Source organism: Oryctolagus cuniculus, chromosome 3 (genome assembly GCF_051225735.1).
Source record: "Oryctolagus cuniculus isolate XC-2025 breed Fujian yellow rabbit chromosome 3, ASM5122573v1, whole genome shotgun sequence".
In the NCBI taxonomy this organism is placed as follows: domain Eukaryota; kingdom Metazoa; phylum Chordata; class Mammalia; order Lagomorpha; family Leporidae; genus Oryctolagus; species Oryctolagus cuniculus.
The window spans coordinates 34522200-34539434 of NC_142869.1; the positions used below are offsets into that span (position 1 = coordinate 34522200).

Genomic DNA, 17235 nt, shown 5'->3' on the forward strand with positions numbered 1-17235 from the left:
CCACCTGGAAGACCAGGAGGAAGCAGCTGGCTTTGGATTGGTGCAGCGTGCCAGCCATAGTGGCCATTTTGGGGGGTGAACCAACAGAAGGAAGACCTTTCTCTCTGTCTCTCTCTCTCTCACTGTCTAACTCTGCCTGTCAAAAAAAAAAAAAAAAAAAAAAAAAAAGCTATACAAGTCTCAATAAAAGAAAACAGACACACACAAACAAAATAGTAAAAGTACTGAAAACCAAGATAAAGGGCAAAAAAATTTTTGTTGAAAAAACCATGATACATTATCTTCTGAAAGTAAGAATAGTTTTACAGATTTTGATAAAAACATTGAAAGCAAGGGATGTTAAAGAAATAAGAAAAACACTCTGAAAAATACAAAAACTATATACTCAGAGAAGATATCCTTAAAAATAAAAAAGCTCAAAACAAGTAAAAACAGAGAATTTGCTACAAGAAATATTACAGGAAATTATTAAGGAAAAACTGAAAAATATCCCACTTGGAAACAAAAATGTTCAGAAATAAACAGAAACAACAATGGCAAACTAAATGAATATTTACCCTGCAAGGCAGCAGTTACAGTGTTTTGTTGGTTTTAAAATATGTGTAGGTCTAAAATAAATAAAAAAAAAAACTAGCCTGAAAGGTAAGATGTTAAATTAAGTTGAAGTTTTTCAAGTTATAGGCATTGCACAGGAACTCATAAAAGAACTTATAGCACAGTTAATTCAAGAATGTATGTTTTATCTTTTGAGTACTAATGGTGCTAAAAGAAGAGTAAAAGAATGTATAGAAGACTCACATAAGAAAAAATAATTTCAGCAAATAAAATGCTTGACATAGCTTTTCAAAAGCCAAGAAAGAAAAGAAGAACAAACAGAGTAAGTGGAATAAGTGAAAAATGGAGAGTAAGATATAAGATTTAAGTCAAATTATATCTTCAATTTCAGTAAGTATAAACAGAGAAAATAGTACAATCAAAATAATAAATTCACTGACTGGATATGAAAGCAATCTAATTATATGCCTTTTACAAAATACATATTTTATGTATAAGTGTCCAGAAATATTAAAAGGAAAAGGATAAAGATATATTAAGCAAATATTATGATAAAAAGATGATATAGTTATATAAAAATCAGACAATGTACACTTTAAAGCAAAAATGATGATTAGAAATAAAGTGAGCCACAATGATAGAAGAATATCCAGGAAGATATGAAAGTTCTTGATTTGCTTGAACCTAGTAACCAGCTTCAAAATGCAGAAGGCAAAAAGTTGACAACACTGAAAGGAGAAATAGATCTATAATCATACAAAGCTACTTTAAAAGTAAAACAGAGGAAAAAATCCAAAAATCTATATATGTGTTATATATATATGAACCGTGCGGGCTCTGTTTACAATGAAATAAAACTAGTTATCAACTATGAACCATAGTAAAAAATCTCCAATAGTTAAAAACTAAGCTGCACACATCTTAATAATCTATGGATCAAAGAGGAAGTCTTAAGGAAAATAACAAAACACACTAAATTGAATGAAAAAAATACAGTGTTCAAAATTTATGGGATATAAAGTAGTGTTGAGAGGAAAAGTAATAGCATTTCATGCTTACATTAGAAAAGAATAAAGTCTCAAATCAATAATCTAAGCCCTAGGCCAGCACTGGCTTAGTAGGTTAAGCCTCCGTCTGAGGTGCTGGCAACCCATATGGGCACTGATTCTAGTCCCAGCTGCTTCTCTTCCAACCAGCTCTCTGCTGTGGCCTGGGAAAGCAGAAGATGGCCCAAGTATTTGAGCCTCTGCACCCATGTGGGAGACTCAGAGGAAGCTCCTGGCTCCTAGCTCCTGGCTTTGGGTTAACTCAGCTCTGGGCAATGTGGCATTTGGGGAGTGAACCAGCTGATGGAAAATCTCTCTCTCTGCCTCTCCCTCTCTCTGTCTATAACTCTGCCTCTCAAATACATAAATAAATCTTTAAAAAACTAATCTAATCCCCTACCTAAAGAAACTGGAAAAGGGAGAGACAAAAACAAAATAAAACAAAGTAAGTAGAAGGAAAGAAACAATAAAGAGTGAAAAAGTAATGAAATGGGAATCAGAAATGAAGAAATTTAATTTAAAAAATAGTTGATCCTTTGAAAAGATCAATCAGATTGATAAAACTCCAACAAGATTGACAGAAAGAAGACACAAATAACAAATATCAGGAACGGAAGAGGGTATCACTATAGACCCTGCAGATCAATAAGATCATAAGAAAATGTCCTCTCAGTAAGATAGTAAAGACAAACCACAAACAACTCTCCCAAACAAATTTGACAACTAGCTGGAAAGGGAATAAATCCTAGAAAAATAAAAATTTAATGGCTCACACAATACCATATAATTGGAATAGACTTAAAATGATTAAGGACATAGAATTCACCATATAATTTCACTGGAGAATTCTTCCATATGTTTGGAGAGGAATTAAGACTTATACTGCTCACTATCTTCCAAAAAAAGCAGAATATAATACTTCCCCACTCATCAGAAGCCAGTATATTACCCTGATAAGAAAGGCAAATACAATAAAATAAAACTACAGAAAAATCCCTAATACATACAGAGGTAAAAATTCTCATCTAATTGTTGATAAATAGAATTCAATATATATAAATAATTAATTCTACAAATGTACCACAGGCTAATGGGTTTTAGTCCAGGGATGCAAGGCAGATTCAACTTGTGAAGGGAAATAAAAGTCATCTAACATATTAACAGGCTAAAGAACATCCAAAACAGAAAAACAGCTGATGAAACACAAAACTCATTTATGATTAAAAATTCTCAGAAAATTAGCAATTAGGAGAAACTCCTGTTCTTGATAAATATAACTACAAAATATCTACAGATAACAGCATACTCAGTGATGACAGATGAAATGCTTTCCCTCTAAGATCAGGAGAAAGACAAAAATGTTCACTGTTCCTAATGCTGTCCAACATAAGACTGAAATTTCTAGTGGCCACAATACTGCAAGAAAAGGAAATAAAAAGCATATAGAGGCTGGCACTGCAGCTCAATAGGCTAATCCTCTGCCTGCAGTGCCGGCGCATCAGGTTCTAGTCCCGGTCAGGGTGCCGGATTCTGTCCCGGTTGCCCCTCTTCCAGGCCAGCTCTCTGCTGTGGCCTGGGAGTGCAGTGGAGGATGGCCCAAGTGCTTGGGCCCTGCACCCCATGGGAGACCAGGAGAAGCACCTGGCTCCTGGCTTCGGATCAGTACGGTGCACCGGCCACAGCGTGCTGGCCACGGCGGCCATTGGAGGGTGAACCAACGGCAAAAGGAAGACCTTTCTCTCTGTCTCTCTCTCTCACTGTCCACTCTGCCTGTCAAAAACAAAATTAAAAAAAAAAAAAAGCATATAGATAGGATGGAAAAAATAAAACTTAACACAAAAACCTGCAGCAGATTATTTATAGCAGCTCTATTTGTAATAGTCACTAACTGCAAACAACTAAAGTGTCTCTCAGTAGGTGAACGGGTAAAACAAGCCGTGACAGATCCATACTGTAGAATACTATACAGTAATAATAATAATACAAGAAGAATGACCTATTGATACCCACAGTCACTTGGATGAATCGTAAAGACACTGTGCTGCATGCAAAAAGCCAATATCAAAAGTTCACATACTGCCCCAGTTATGTGATTCCACTTAAGTAGCATTCTAGAAATAAAAGAATTACAGAGTTGGAAAAGGCATCAGTGATTGCCAAGAGTTAGGGATGGTGGGAAGGCTGTGTGACCATAAAGTGATAGCGCAAGGGGTATCTTTGTCAAAATGAAAGAAGTTTTGTATCTTTTTTTGCAGAAGGGATTACATGGATCTATGTATGTGATAAAAGGCACAGAATTATCCACATATATTGGACCAATATCAAATCCTTGGTTTGGATATTATATGAGCAATGTGATTTCATGTAAAATGTAGCCACGGGATAAAACCATGCGAAGTATACAAAGGACTTCTCCATAAGTGTGGGTATATATATATATATATATATATATATATATAACTATAAAATTTCAATATAAAAGTTCAAAAATACATCTAAAAATCTACTTATATAATAACTATATGGTTATGAAAAAGTAAATAAAATGTGAGGCTATGGTTGACAAGAGCCGTCCACCCAAACTGAAAAAAGAATCTACTAAGTGGAGAAGTGAAAACTTTTTGTAATCCTCCTCCCAGCTTCAATTCATTCCAAGGGAATTAGTAGTCATCATAATGGCAGAATGGTGTAAATACTCTTATATAAGCTTGCATAATACTAGCTTAAACTTAGATGGTGTTTATTAAGTACTGAATTTTTTTGTTTTATGTTATATATGTAAACTGAGTTAAAGCCCTTAAAATCCTTGTAACAACACTCTCTTGTAGGTACTATGATTTATGCCAACTACACACATGTGTAAACTAAGCTGGAAAAAAGGTAAGCAATTTGCTCAAAATCACAAAACTATACCAAGTGGCAAAATTACACGGCAAAGCAGGGTTTTGTTGCAGAATCTATTCTCTCAATCACTAAGCTGTCTCTTAGAAAAACATTTTCCTTTTTTGTTTCCCTTTTATCTGTCTCCTGGGTCTTTAACTATGATACAAATAATAATTAATTTAAATGCCACACAAAATATCAGGCACACTACATTTAACAGATGACTTAAAGGGTTTTCAATGAAAAATTTGACAGCGAGCTATTCTGGCTTCCTACCCAACTTTAGAGACTAACTTCCCCTGCAAGACACAGTTGTGCTTTAGGCTATTGGAGTTGAGTGCATGTAAGCTCACCAGTGTCCTGTGGGCTTGGTTTCTCACTTGAGAGGGTGTGGTATAAACATAGTTGGCCCAGCTTGGCTCTAAGCACAGGCATTGCTCAAGCCCAGACCTCTGACTGACCTTGATAGAAGCTACTGTGTCTGCACTGAACACACTATCCCTCGTACGCTTCTATAGAGAGTTCATGGCATCTGGCAAGTGAGAGCTTGAGTAATGGCCAAGTTTAGGGAAGCCAGAGTGCTTGCTCAGGAATGAGTGCGAGTCTGTGCAGAACAATGGCTCTTGAATTCTATTTCTGCTCACATTCATGTCAAGCCTTAGCCAAGTCTCCAGAGGGGAGGGTACTCCACCGCATATAAATATTAAAACACCTCTCTAAGATGTTGGATATTTATGAGTATTAACGGTAAAACTATCTTTTATTGCCCTTTCTCATCCCACTGATTATTTATTGTTTGAAAAGATAAACACAGGCAAGCAATTGACCTAACAATGGCCTATTCTTGATTACACATCACATTAAATATAGAAATTATAAAGAGGGCACTTTGTAATCTGTCCTTAGCATCAGCAAAGATTGTGTAATGAAAAGGTATGTGGCTTAGCCTAATAGATTAATGCAAACCACAGGTTACAAGAGGCCTGGAGTGAGCATGGTGGATCAACACTAATCCAGCACCAGAACAGACACGTGGAATGAAGCCCAAGACTTCTATGATGTCTTTGTACCTGCATATTCTTGAATGGGGTGCTTTATACACAACAGGCACCTAATCTTTGTATGATATTAGTGAATAAATAAATGGGTGATGGAGTGAGGAAGGGAGGGCTGTCAGGCAGACGAGGTGGAGCATGCACGTTCTTTTATTTATTTATTTATTTATTTTTTATTTATTTATTTTTTTTTTTTGACAGGCAGAGTGGACAGTGAGAGAGAGAGAGAGACAGAGAGAAAGGTCTTCCTTTGCCGTTGGTTCACCCTCCAATGGCCGCCGCGGCCGGCGCGCTGCGACCGGCGCACCGTGCTGATCCGATGGCAGGAGCCAGGAGCCAGGTGCTTTTCCTGGTCTCCCATGGGGTGCAGGACCCAAGCACCTGGGCCATCCTCCACTGCACTCCCTGGCCACAGCAGAGGGCTGGCCTGGAAGAGGGGCAACCGGGACAGAATCCGGCGCCCCGACCGGGACTAGAACCCGGTGTGCCGGCGCCGCTAGGCGGAGGATTAGCCTAGTGAGCCACGGCGCCGGATGCATGCACGTTCTTAACATATGATGAGTAGCTTCCAACTGTTTGCAATCCACAGTGAGAAATGCATTTGGTGTTGTATCCTAATACTTAGCTATACATAACCCTATATATGAAGTTACCTTAAAAAGTTTGTAGAAAATGAAATTAACATACATTTTAATGCAAAACTTCTGGAAATCTATGTGTAGTTTGCCATGATACAGATTTTCTATGATCTTTTATTTCTTCTTCTTCTTAAAGATTTATTTATTTGAAAGGCAGAGCAAGGGGGGGGGGGAGACACACACAGAGATCTTCCATCTGTTGGTTCACTTTCCAAACAGCTGCAATAGCCAGAGCTGAGCCAAGCTGAGGCCAGGAACCTAGACCTCCATCAGGGTCTCCCACATGGGTGGCAGGGGTCCAAGCACTTGGGCCATCTTCCACTGCTTTGCCAGGTGCATAAGCAGGGAAGTGGATGGGAAGTAGAGCAGCCAAGACTTGAACTGGCACACCAGCATGGGATGGTAGTGTTGCAGGCAGCTGCTTAATTTGCTGTACCACAGCACTGGCCCCTTCCATGAGATTTAAATTTTTTTTAATTAATTTTCATCTTATTTGAAAGGCATAGATAAACAAAGAGAGATCTTTCATTCCATTCACTGATACATTCCCAAAGCACCTGCAACATCCAAGGCTGGGTTGGACCAAAGCTAGGATCTCTGAACTCAATCCAATTCTCCCACATAGGCGGCAGGGACTCGGGAACTTGAGCCATTGCAATCTGTCTCCCAGCAGGTGCCTTTGCAGGAATCTGGGACCATACCAGATACTCTGTGGGTGACCCACGCAGTGATCTAACTACTCAGCTACTTGCATCCCTCCTCCAAAACTTTTTGAAGACCTCCTCATACATACACAATATATACATTTCTACAGTCAAAAAATACAAAGCCATCTTTACCTTTATTACAAGACACCTAATAATATTTTCTAATCTTTTGCTATCCTATTTTGTTAAAAAAATACTTAATGATCTCACAAAATTGATTTCAAGATATACTAATGGGCTATAACCTATAGTCTAGAATAAAATACAGTACAGCTCTAAGTCCATGCATGCTTTCTGAGTCAGAACTGGGTTAGAATCCTGGCTCTGGAATCTTATTACCTAACGTCACCATAAGTATGCTTCCATTTCTCTGAACCTCCAGTGTCTCACTTGTGAGACAGATCTCTACCTCACAGGACTTCTGCCACTTTTCTAAAGCACAAATCTGAAGCATATTCACTGCTATAGTTCCCTGATGCCTATGAGCAAGTCCAGATATTTTTATCTTAGATTATCTGGTCTTCAACAACATGGTCTATGCTGGCCTATCACTGGTGTCCTGCTGGCCCTGACTTGTACACTATACTTCCACACTTCTAATAAATCCCTCAACACATCATTTTTTCTCTTTGGGTCTTTGTGCATGCTATTCTGCCCATGTAATTAATTTCTACATGTTACATAAGTCACATTATAGATAACTTCAAGGAGACTTCTTTTATCAGCAGATATGCATTCAATGCCCCTCGCATGTATTCCCACATCTTTGGCTCACTCTTATCATAGCATATCACCATTACTACTTCAAATTACCAGCGTCATCCCTTTGTTCTGTTCCATATCATTCTTTTTTTTTTCTTGTATGAATAAGGAAATCCTTTATATCTCCTCTAACGTTCTAAAGTAAACAGAATGAATTGGATGAATATATCATAAACATCAAATTATTTGTTTGAAAATATTCAAATCAATGCTTACATTCCAGCTTCAAAAATCAGAATAACCTTTTGGAAAGTACTGCTCAAATGTGCCACCTATGATCAGTGGTTAAGGATGGCGATGGTCTTGGAGATAGATGCTCACTGGAACTGACCCCACTTGCCTAACTCATGCATAACAAAGGACACGGTTGTCTACGTTTGTCACCCCTCACAGCTGAAATCAGATGCTGACATAACTAGCATAGTCCCAAGGGCAGGACTCTTAGAAAATGGAAAAAGTTAATGAGAATATAAAGTTTTACACAGACGGTATAGGGAAGAGTGGAGGGAATAGTATATCAGTTACTATCAGCCCTTATCTAGCCATAGAGATTCTTTCATGAAGAAATTCTCATAATTGTTTAAAACTCACTTACACATTGATTGCAATGTGTCCTAGGGGGGTCGGGGGAGGACTGATTGCTTGTTCAGCTGATGAGTTAAATTTCCATAGAAGGGACATTCATCACAAGGATTCCCAAACTGGTTGGAGATCACTTCACCTCTGTTTGTAGAAACTTAAAAAAAACATCTTTAAGTAAACCATTGTATTCACCAGTTAAGTCCCTACACAGCTTCACAAAGTCTTGGGTCAGAAATAAGAGTTAGTATGTTGTTAAGCTAAAATAAAATAAACTGGAAAGATCATTAGAGAAAACGAGGCTGGGGACAAACATCAACAGAGGCACACGTTGTACATGACAAAGCTGAGGTTCAATAAACACTGAACCTCTGAAGTTAACATGCTGTTGTGATGAAGAGATACCAATTACCCTGCACTGCCCCAGTAGCACAAGACTTGTTCACAGTCAGCTGTTCACATCTGACTACAGAGCTTTCCTGTCGATGCTTCTATTCTTCATTGTTCTTATCTTGGAATTTTCCCAAACATACTTTTTCAGTGGCCATGAAAACTGAGAATGCATATTTTCCAGTTGCTTTAGTTAAGTGATATTATAAGTTATTCCGATAAAAATATTTCTACCTGAGTTTTAAAGAGGGTCCACACAATGTTAACCTCCCCCAGGGAGTTAATAAGAGCATATGAGTTTTTGACCAAAATGCTATATACATTCATCTATAACTTTTGCATCATTAAAGGGAATTGAAAGGGTAAAAAAGAAGAGAAATCATCTAGAGGTAATCTAGATGGTAGGTTCCATGGCATGACTTCTAAAAGACATTAGAAATTTTCCTTTCTCTCTTGACTTCATTTCCTGGACAGATGAACTAGAAGTGACCTTTTAATACAGTCTTTGCCAATAAATACTTGTTGGGGTCTTCTGGCAAATCTTTCAATGGAATGAATTTTACTTGATTATTCAATTCGCCATTTGTCCCTTTTTCCTTCTTTTTCCCTAGAAAGTGAACATGAAACCTACGCCTGCAACAGACATTTTAGAATTATGATGCAACACAAGGAAGAGGCCCAACACTGGAGAAGACAAAGAAGGAAAAAAGAGGAGTTGAGTCCATGGCCACCTAAATTCTTCAAAGGGTAAGACAAAAGTGTCAGTTGGGTTTTCTGTTGTTTACAGTCAAACAGTATCTGACATGGCATACTGTTGTCATTGACAGCTCTTGTGTGGCCCATTGAAATTGGGCTAATCCATTCTGTGTGCAGGTGTTGGTCTTAACTATCAAATGGACATTCAAGTGACATCCAGGATGATAAACTCAGTTCTGATTACAAGTTTAGGGACATCTATTGAGTTAGGACATTTAACATGCAATTGCCAATGTAGTACAGTGTGCAATAGCTGTATTATTCTATTATGCAAATGATATGGCTAATCTAACAGAATCTGAGCTGTTTTTTAATTTTCTTGACTTTTATCACCTCCTTTTTCTGTTTCTATTTTTGCTTCTGATGACTGTAACACACCAGCAGGAGTTAGGAATTAAACATTAACCATGTGACCATGAGACAGATAAAATCTAAAAGGATCAACAGCTATATATAATCAATAACCTTCCAAAATAATTATGTTTAATTCAATAACTTTCTCATTGTATAGCCTAAGACTATATTGTAGGTTCAATAATCATTCTATAGAGTTATAGTTGACATTTGTTGAGGTAGGCACTGGTTTAATTTCATTTAAGGCACAAACAATTTACAAGAGATAGAAACTACTCTTGTTCTCATTTTATATGGGGAAACTGAGGCTTTAAGTAATAAAAACATTTGAGCCAATGTCCTATAAAGATCAATACATAGCCTAAGGTCTTTCCCATGTTGAACGTATTTTCTGTTTCATGGTTTTTACACCATTTGCAATTCCATGATTTTTACAACATGTATATACTTCTAGTAGAACACATTATACTGTGACTATTTATTTATGAGACAGTTTCAACTATTATACTAAGGTCTTTGATAGTAGCATTGTTTTTCAGTCTCTTTGTATGATCTGTGGAATGCGATAGATGCTCAGTAAAAGTTTGCTACTCACACTAGTTGATATCATACTGGACAATCAAGTCCTTTTAACCAGAATATTGAGGAGTTTTGTGCTCTTTGTTGCTTTAATTTCATAGCTCCCACAAATCAATAGTAATTAAAAAGCAAATACTAAGATTCTAATATTACACAGGGCCACAGAAAGTCTCCTTTTTGCATTATGTCTAAATGAACAAATTATTTGTGAAGACCTGAAGTGAAAAACATTATCTCTGGGGTTAACCAAGAAGTTTCAAGAAGTTTTCTTTCTTGTTAGAGTCATCAGAGTGGAAAATGAAGGGATTCTCACAAACATGGTGTACCTCAATAGCAGTAAGGTTTTTGCCAAGCTCTTCCACAATGCTCACAGATGGAGTGGAGAATGCAGACTATGCAAGCAGACTAGACTTACAGCTAACAGAAGATTTCAAAAAGTATTGATTAATGGATGTCTCTAGTGATGAGTTGCAGGGATTGCACTTGACATTGATCAACGATCTGATCTATGACATGGATGAGTCCACAATGATTAAATATGAGGATAATATAACCTATGAAGGACAGCTAATATATTGGAGAACAAAAATCAATACTTTGAAATATCTTTATTGGCTGCAACAATGGTCTAAACTTAATAAGCAAATGTTTAACTTGGATAAAGAGAACATCCCACATTTAAGAAAATCACTCTAAAAGTATAGGATTTTATACAATACATTGGGAAATTTGGCTTGATGGCAAGTCAAGAGAAAAAAGTAGAAATTTTAGTTAAAAAGTATAATATAAACTCATAACTGATATGAGTTTAGTCCACATTAATAAGTGTACAGGATCAATACAAAATAATGCAAGAGTTCCATTGATTTCTGTGCTTTTCTGACCATATTTGAAATACAGTATCTAGTTCTGTATGCCATGCTTAGCACAGGAATCATAAACTCAATAGACCTGAATATATTCAGAAAATGGATACCAAGAGGGCTACAGGTATGGAGTATAATACAAAAAGGGACTAAAATAGCTAGGGGAGTTTATACTGAAGTGATGATTATGCAGTGAACTTGTCACGGTCATGTGCCATGCTTTCTGCATCCTTGTTAAGCCCAACACTGGCACTTGTTTGGATTCAGGAAATGTGTGTTAATGAAGGTGGTCGTAGTAGTCATTTCATATATCTGAAGGTGTACTACTTCGGTTTAGGTTCTGTGTCCAGGTAGGTCAATCTATGATCTTTGGTAAATGCTACATAGAGACAGCATTTGGGTAGATAGAAAGTGAACATTTCTATCAATGAGAGGGTGAGTTAGACAGTGAGAGGGAGAGACAGAGAGAAAGGTCTTCCTTCCGTTGGTTCAACCCCCAAATGGCTGCTATGGCCGGCGCACTGCACTGATCCGAAGCCAGGAGCCAGGCGCTTCCACCTGGTCTCCCATGCAGGTGCAGGGCCCAAGCACTTGGGCCATCCTCCACTGCCTTCCCGGGCAACAGCAGAGAGCTGGACTGGAAGAGGAGCAACCGGGACAGAACCGGTGCCCCAACCGGGACTAGAACCTGGGGTGCCGACGCCGCAGGCGGAGGATTAGCCAAGTGAGCCGTGGCGCAGGCTGAACGACATCTTTTTGAGGGATTCTGAGGAGAAGATGCCACTGCTGAGTAGGGGAATAAGACTTGACCACTGATGGTCACATCCAACTCTCAGATTCCGTTAAGCCATTCATTGATTCATCCATTGCAAAAAATATTGATTGTGTACAGACTGTCTGGAGAACTGAGGAGACAAATGAGCAAAAGTAGGCCAGTTGCCCACTCTCTGAAGCCTGGACTTGAAAACAGTTGCCTCCACAGTGGGCTACATTCACCCTATTTGGGGAGAGGTGAGGTAGAAAAATACTAGAACTATTACTTATATTATGATTTTTAAAAATCTCATTTATATTTATCCTACATGTATTAGTGGAGCAAGTATATGTCATTTGGAAATAAATACACATATATTTGGGGGGTTTCACACCCCAAAACATTTTTGCTGATAGGGTATGTGATGAAACACACTTGGCAACCTTCAATAAAGAATGTTGAATAATCACACAGGCTACTGCAAAACTACAATTGTGTTGAGTGCCACATGCATCTTCAAGTTCCCCTACTTGTAACTATTCGGTCCTCATCCAATCATAAAGTTTTCATTGTTCATAGATGAAGAGGCTTCAAAACATTCATAGTAAACAAATGATAAGATCATATACATTATCTATGAATATTTTGAAACCCTTTTATACTGTGAGAGCCCTTTGCGCACAGGGCACTACACTGGGAGACTGACATTAGGAACCCTAGTTATGACACTTCTAAGGGAGGACTTAACCCATGCTATGCTGAAATTCTGGGACAATCACACTGGGAGAATCCAGCCCTATGTCTCTGTCCTGCTGGTAGGGCTTTATTTTAGCCCTTATCATTTACAGATGAATCCCTCATAAGACAAAAGCTTATTCTCAGAAGAACTAGAAGTTCAGGGCTGACTCTGGAGAAGCAAGGAGGTGAGAGCAATCGCTCCCATTAGGAAGCTACATGGGCCACATGCATATGACATGTCCCTCTGAGACAGAACCACATGAACAACAGGGTGGGCTTTATACACAGATACTAGAAATATACAAATTAAAATAATATTCAACCATAGGATATGTAAAACCATTTTTATAATCCTTTCTACAGAAAAGGAGGTGAGGTCAACCTATTTATGTCATTTAACTGCCTGATGTTGAAACCTGCATGAACCCTTCCCCCTCTGAACTCTAACTCACCTGTCTTGGCATAGAGTCCAACCTCCTCATGGAAGCCAGCCTGATTTCTACCCACCTCTCAAGCTCTCCTGATTTATCTCTTCCATTCATTCCTCTCGCTCAGGTTTCTGTTTTACTGAGTACATCATGCTCTCTTCCACTTCTGTTTTCACCCATGCTACCCACTGTCCCTCCAACAAAACAGAGCCCCAGCCCCAGAAGTTACCCTGTGCCTACTCTACAGCATTCTTATTGCATATTTAGGTCTTGTATAGGCCATTGGACTGTGAGCTCTGTGACAAGAGGAATGTACCCCTTTTCCATCTGATTCCTTGGTGAGCTCAGTACTGAATTCAAGTTCTGGCCTTCGGTACACACTTAGTAAGTATTTGTTGAACTATATGCATGAAGGTGAGAAATGGCATCATAGCAAAGTTATTTTACTGAAGGTCATGCAGTAGAAACTGGAAGAGGACTGGAGGTAGATCAGATTCATCCCAAAATCCATGGATTAATCTGCAATTAACGTGTTGGGATCCCAAATTGATGCCGATATATTGTCATGGGTCCTGTTTACATAACTGGGAAATGGGAGTTGGGTCGATGCTGTCTGATCTCAGGCAAGTCACTGAACTTCCAGGGATTCAGTTTCTGCATTCATAAAATGACAAGGCCTCTGAATTCTTTTGCTAGCCTTGAAACCCCACAGTCCCATCCTGTAACAGTTCTGCTCTAATGACCAAGCTTATTCTGTAAATTCTCACCTCCCTCAATTCTCTTATTACAATTTTCCCTTTGCTTCTACTTCTCTATTGAGATCGTTCTCTGTAAATTAACTGATGGCCTCTTAGTAGCCAAATCCTCTTTTTAGTCTTCGTTCTATTAACCTCCCCGAAGCATCTGAAAGTGGCATTTCTGTGGTATTTACTTAGCAACTTTCTGCTCATTTTAAATTAACTTTTTGGCTTATTCTTTTTTCTCCTGACTCCAATGCCAGTCTTGTATTTCAGGTTCTTGCCACCTCTTGCTATTGTAATCATATCCTAATTGGTCTCCCAGTCTAAATAGTCTTTCTTCCCTTTTGCCAGAAGAGCTATTTTCCCCAAATACTAATCTACTAGCTCTTTCACTAATTACAGCACTTTCAAGGCTCCCTTGGTCCACACACATGCTGCCATGCATCCTGCAGAAGCCCAGGGCAGACAGCATTACCCCAGCTTAACTTAAGAACCCTTCTTCACACAGATTTCCAGACAGCTACTACTGATCAATAGGTTTCAATGTTAAGATGCAACCAATTCATTTATAAACTGACTGCAACCTAGTTGTCAGCTTCAATTCTCATCATTTTTCTTCTCAACTGTATTCTATGTTCTGGGGGCTTCTTTTTATTTAAGAAATACAAGCTTCATACATTTCATAACTACAACTTTAGGAACATGGTTATTCTTCCCACTGTATCCGCCATCCCACCCCTCTTCCTCCTCTCTGGTGGCTTCTAAGCATCCCTAACATGTGCTGCTCTTTCAGTCCACTCTACTCTGGTACATAATTCATTATTACATAAGGAAAACAATTTCCCGACTGCATTTTGTCAATTCTTACTAATCCTTCTGGAGCCAGTTCAAATGTCACCTCCTTTTGGAGGCCTTTCCTAACTACCATAGGCAGAGTAAGAAAATCTCACTTTTCTATTTACATTATAATGCAATGATCCATTTCCATGGGTGTTGGTCCCCTACTGATTATAATACGGACTCCTCTAGAGTCTGAAAATATAGTCACCTTTGTATCTCCTCTAGAGCTTTCCCTAATTGCTATAATACAGTAGGTGCCAGATGAATACCTACTGAATGAGTGAAAGACCAAACAGATGGGTAGGTAAATGATGGTGCTCTCTAAGTGTAAATAGCATAGGTTTAGAACTTACAGTTCCTGCTGTGGGCCCTGCTGAGGACAGGGACACAGTAAAGGAGAGTAATAATAATATGATCCTAACAATGTCGTTGATAATTGCAAACATTATCAAATGCTTAACTACATGCCAAGACAAAAACTGCTTGCTTTAAGACTCAAAGAACAAGGAGCAAAGCAGTCTTTAAATGTAATGATTGATAAAAGTAGAATAGATAATTCCTAGTATAAAGGCTCTTACTCTGATCTGCCATCCAAAAATACAACAGTCTAAAACTCTACTGAAAGCAGCTTTAGATCATCTATTAGTATCTGCGGTCAGAGCCAAAAGTAAGACTGCATTACTCACATATATGTGTCTGGTCTAAGCCATAAATAACATTTATTCTTCATATCATTTTATAGTGGTGCAGTCGAGTATTCTAAGAAATGTCTTTCTTGGTCAAACTTACATAGGTGAAAATTAGTTTAGGATTGAATTTCCTAAATAGTCTTCCAAAGAATAATTGTAAGATCTAGGGCATCATGGTAATAAGCTTGTAAGTGACAAAATTTGGGAGTGCTGAGTACTGATGGTTATATGATCCTCTTAGAGACTTACAATGTACATTAGCATATTGGAAGGAAGGAAGGAAGGAAGGAAAGAAGGAAGGCAGGCAGGCAGGCAGGTAGGCAGGCTATTCCTGTGGCTTATCCTGGGATTCTCTATAGGTATTTAACTTGTAAACTTTTTTTTTCTTTCAACAGAATGCCTCATATTTGTATGCATATCCTTGGGATTGGTATAAGGAAATGTTGACTTGCAGGTTGCTAGAAAGAGTGCTCCTGCCCTGGGATTCTCACAGTGGACAGATGCAAAAACGATTGCTAGGAAGGTATCTCTGGTTTCCGAAAACCATGACTGACTACGCTTTGGGTCAGAACAGACCCATGCCTAGTGTTATGTTTTACATAACAAAATTCACTCCTATATGAAAGCTGGGGAGAAAATACCAGGTCTTAATCAATTCTTTGAATTAGCAGTTTAGTTATTATGGCTGTATCACACAGTCATAGGAATTTATATTTTCATTTTGTCTCAAAGACAAACTTGACCATCTTTCTTTAATATTCTCAACTTGGAAGCCTGACAGTAAGGATTAAAAATTGCTCCTTCCTTCCCACTTGGTTATTGGAAAGGCTCTGAAAGGTAATCAGTCTTGTGAAGCTACACTTTACAGTCTGCATAAAAATGCCATGATTTCCCTTCCTCTCCCCAACCTAATTGAAAGTGCATAATATCACCCAGCTGGGGAAATGTAAACGGTAAACACACGCAATATATCATGCTATCACACAAAAGCTGGTTACTAATAGGGCCTGGGTGGTTGTCAGAACCCTAAGAAAGCTGCAAAAACACATCTCCCTTCTTCATCTAGAAGAAGTCTTTGCGGCTGCTACCCTTCTGCTTTCCACACTTCAACCCACAGTCAGATTAGAGCAAGGTCAGTCAACCCAGTCGTTGCATGTGTAACTGCCACGGTCACCTAACAAAGTCCATTGACTGAAACTCTCTTGGATCAGCCTCTGAAGAGCCAGGCAGTTTCCTTTTGGCAGGAGGTGGGGCTGGAATCACCTTGTTCCCTACCTACTTCAATTGTACTGACAGATGGGCCTATTATCTCTTTCCTTAGTGCTAAGCCTAAAGATCCTTGGCCTTGTCACCTCCCATCTCTCTCCACTTCATCAAATGCCTATTGCCAAGATTATCACCTTTTCTACCTCTGATCATCCATGAATATCTATACAGGGTCTCATTTTCCTTTAGTACAAAATCCCAATCTTACTTTTCAAAGTCCCTGCACTTCTCCAGCTATCTATAATTCCACTTCAATCACACCCACTTGGAAGCCATCATTTTCTCTTCTGTGACTCCTCACCTCCAAGTGTCACACCATCTTCTTGAATGACTCTTTTATAATAAGGCCCTGAGGAGGAAGGACAATCTTCCTTCAAAGTGCTCCTCATTAGTTCCCTGTCACAATATCCCTGCAAAAATTGCTCCCTGTTGCACCATGAACTCTACTACTACTATTCATTTATGCCACCTTATAACTGGCGATTGTTTTATTTTTGATGGCTGATACTTCACGGGTAGGTCAAAGTATAGCACTTGTCTAGGGTACTGTGTCATTTCAGTTTTAATAGATTGAAGGATATATTTTTATCTGCTTCAGCAGTACAGATGA

The 17235-nt window shown here is 38.6% G+C and overlaps 1 protein-coding gene across 4 annotated transcripts in view; it reads right to left on the reverse strand.

Annotated features, from left to right (window-relative positions):
- Positions 1-17235, reverse strand: part of PARD3B (par-3 family cell polarity regulator beta) — a 1145366-nt gene that overhangs the window by 176179 nt on the left and 951952 nt on the right. The window lies entirely within an intron of this gene.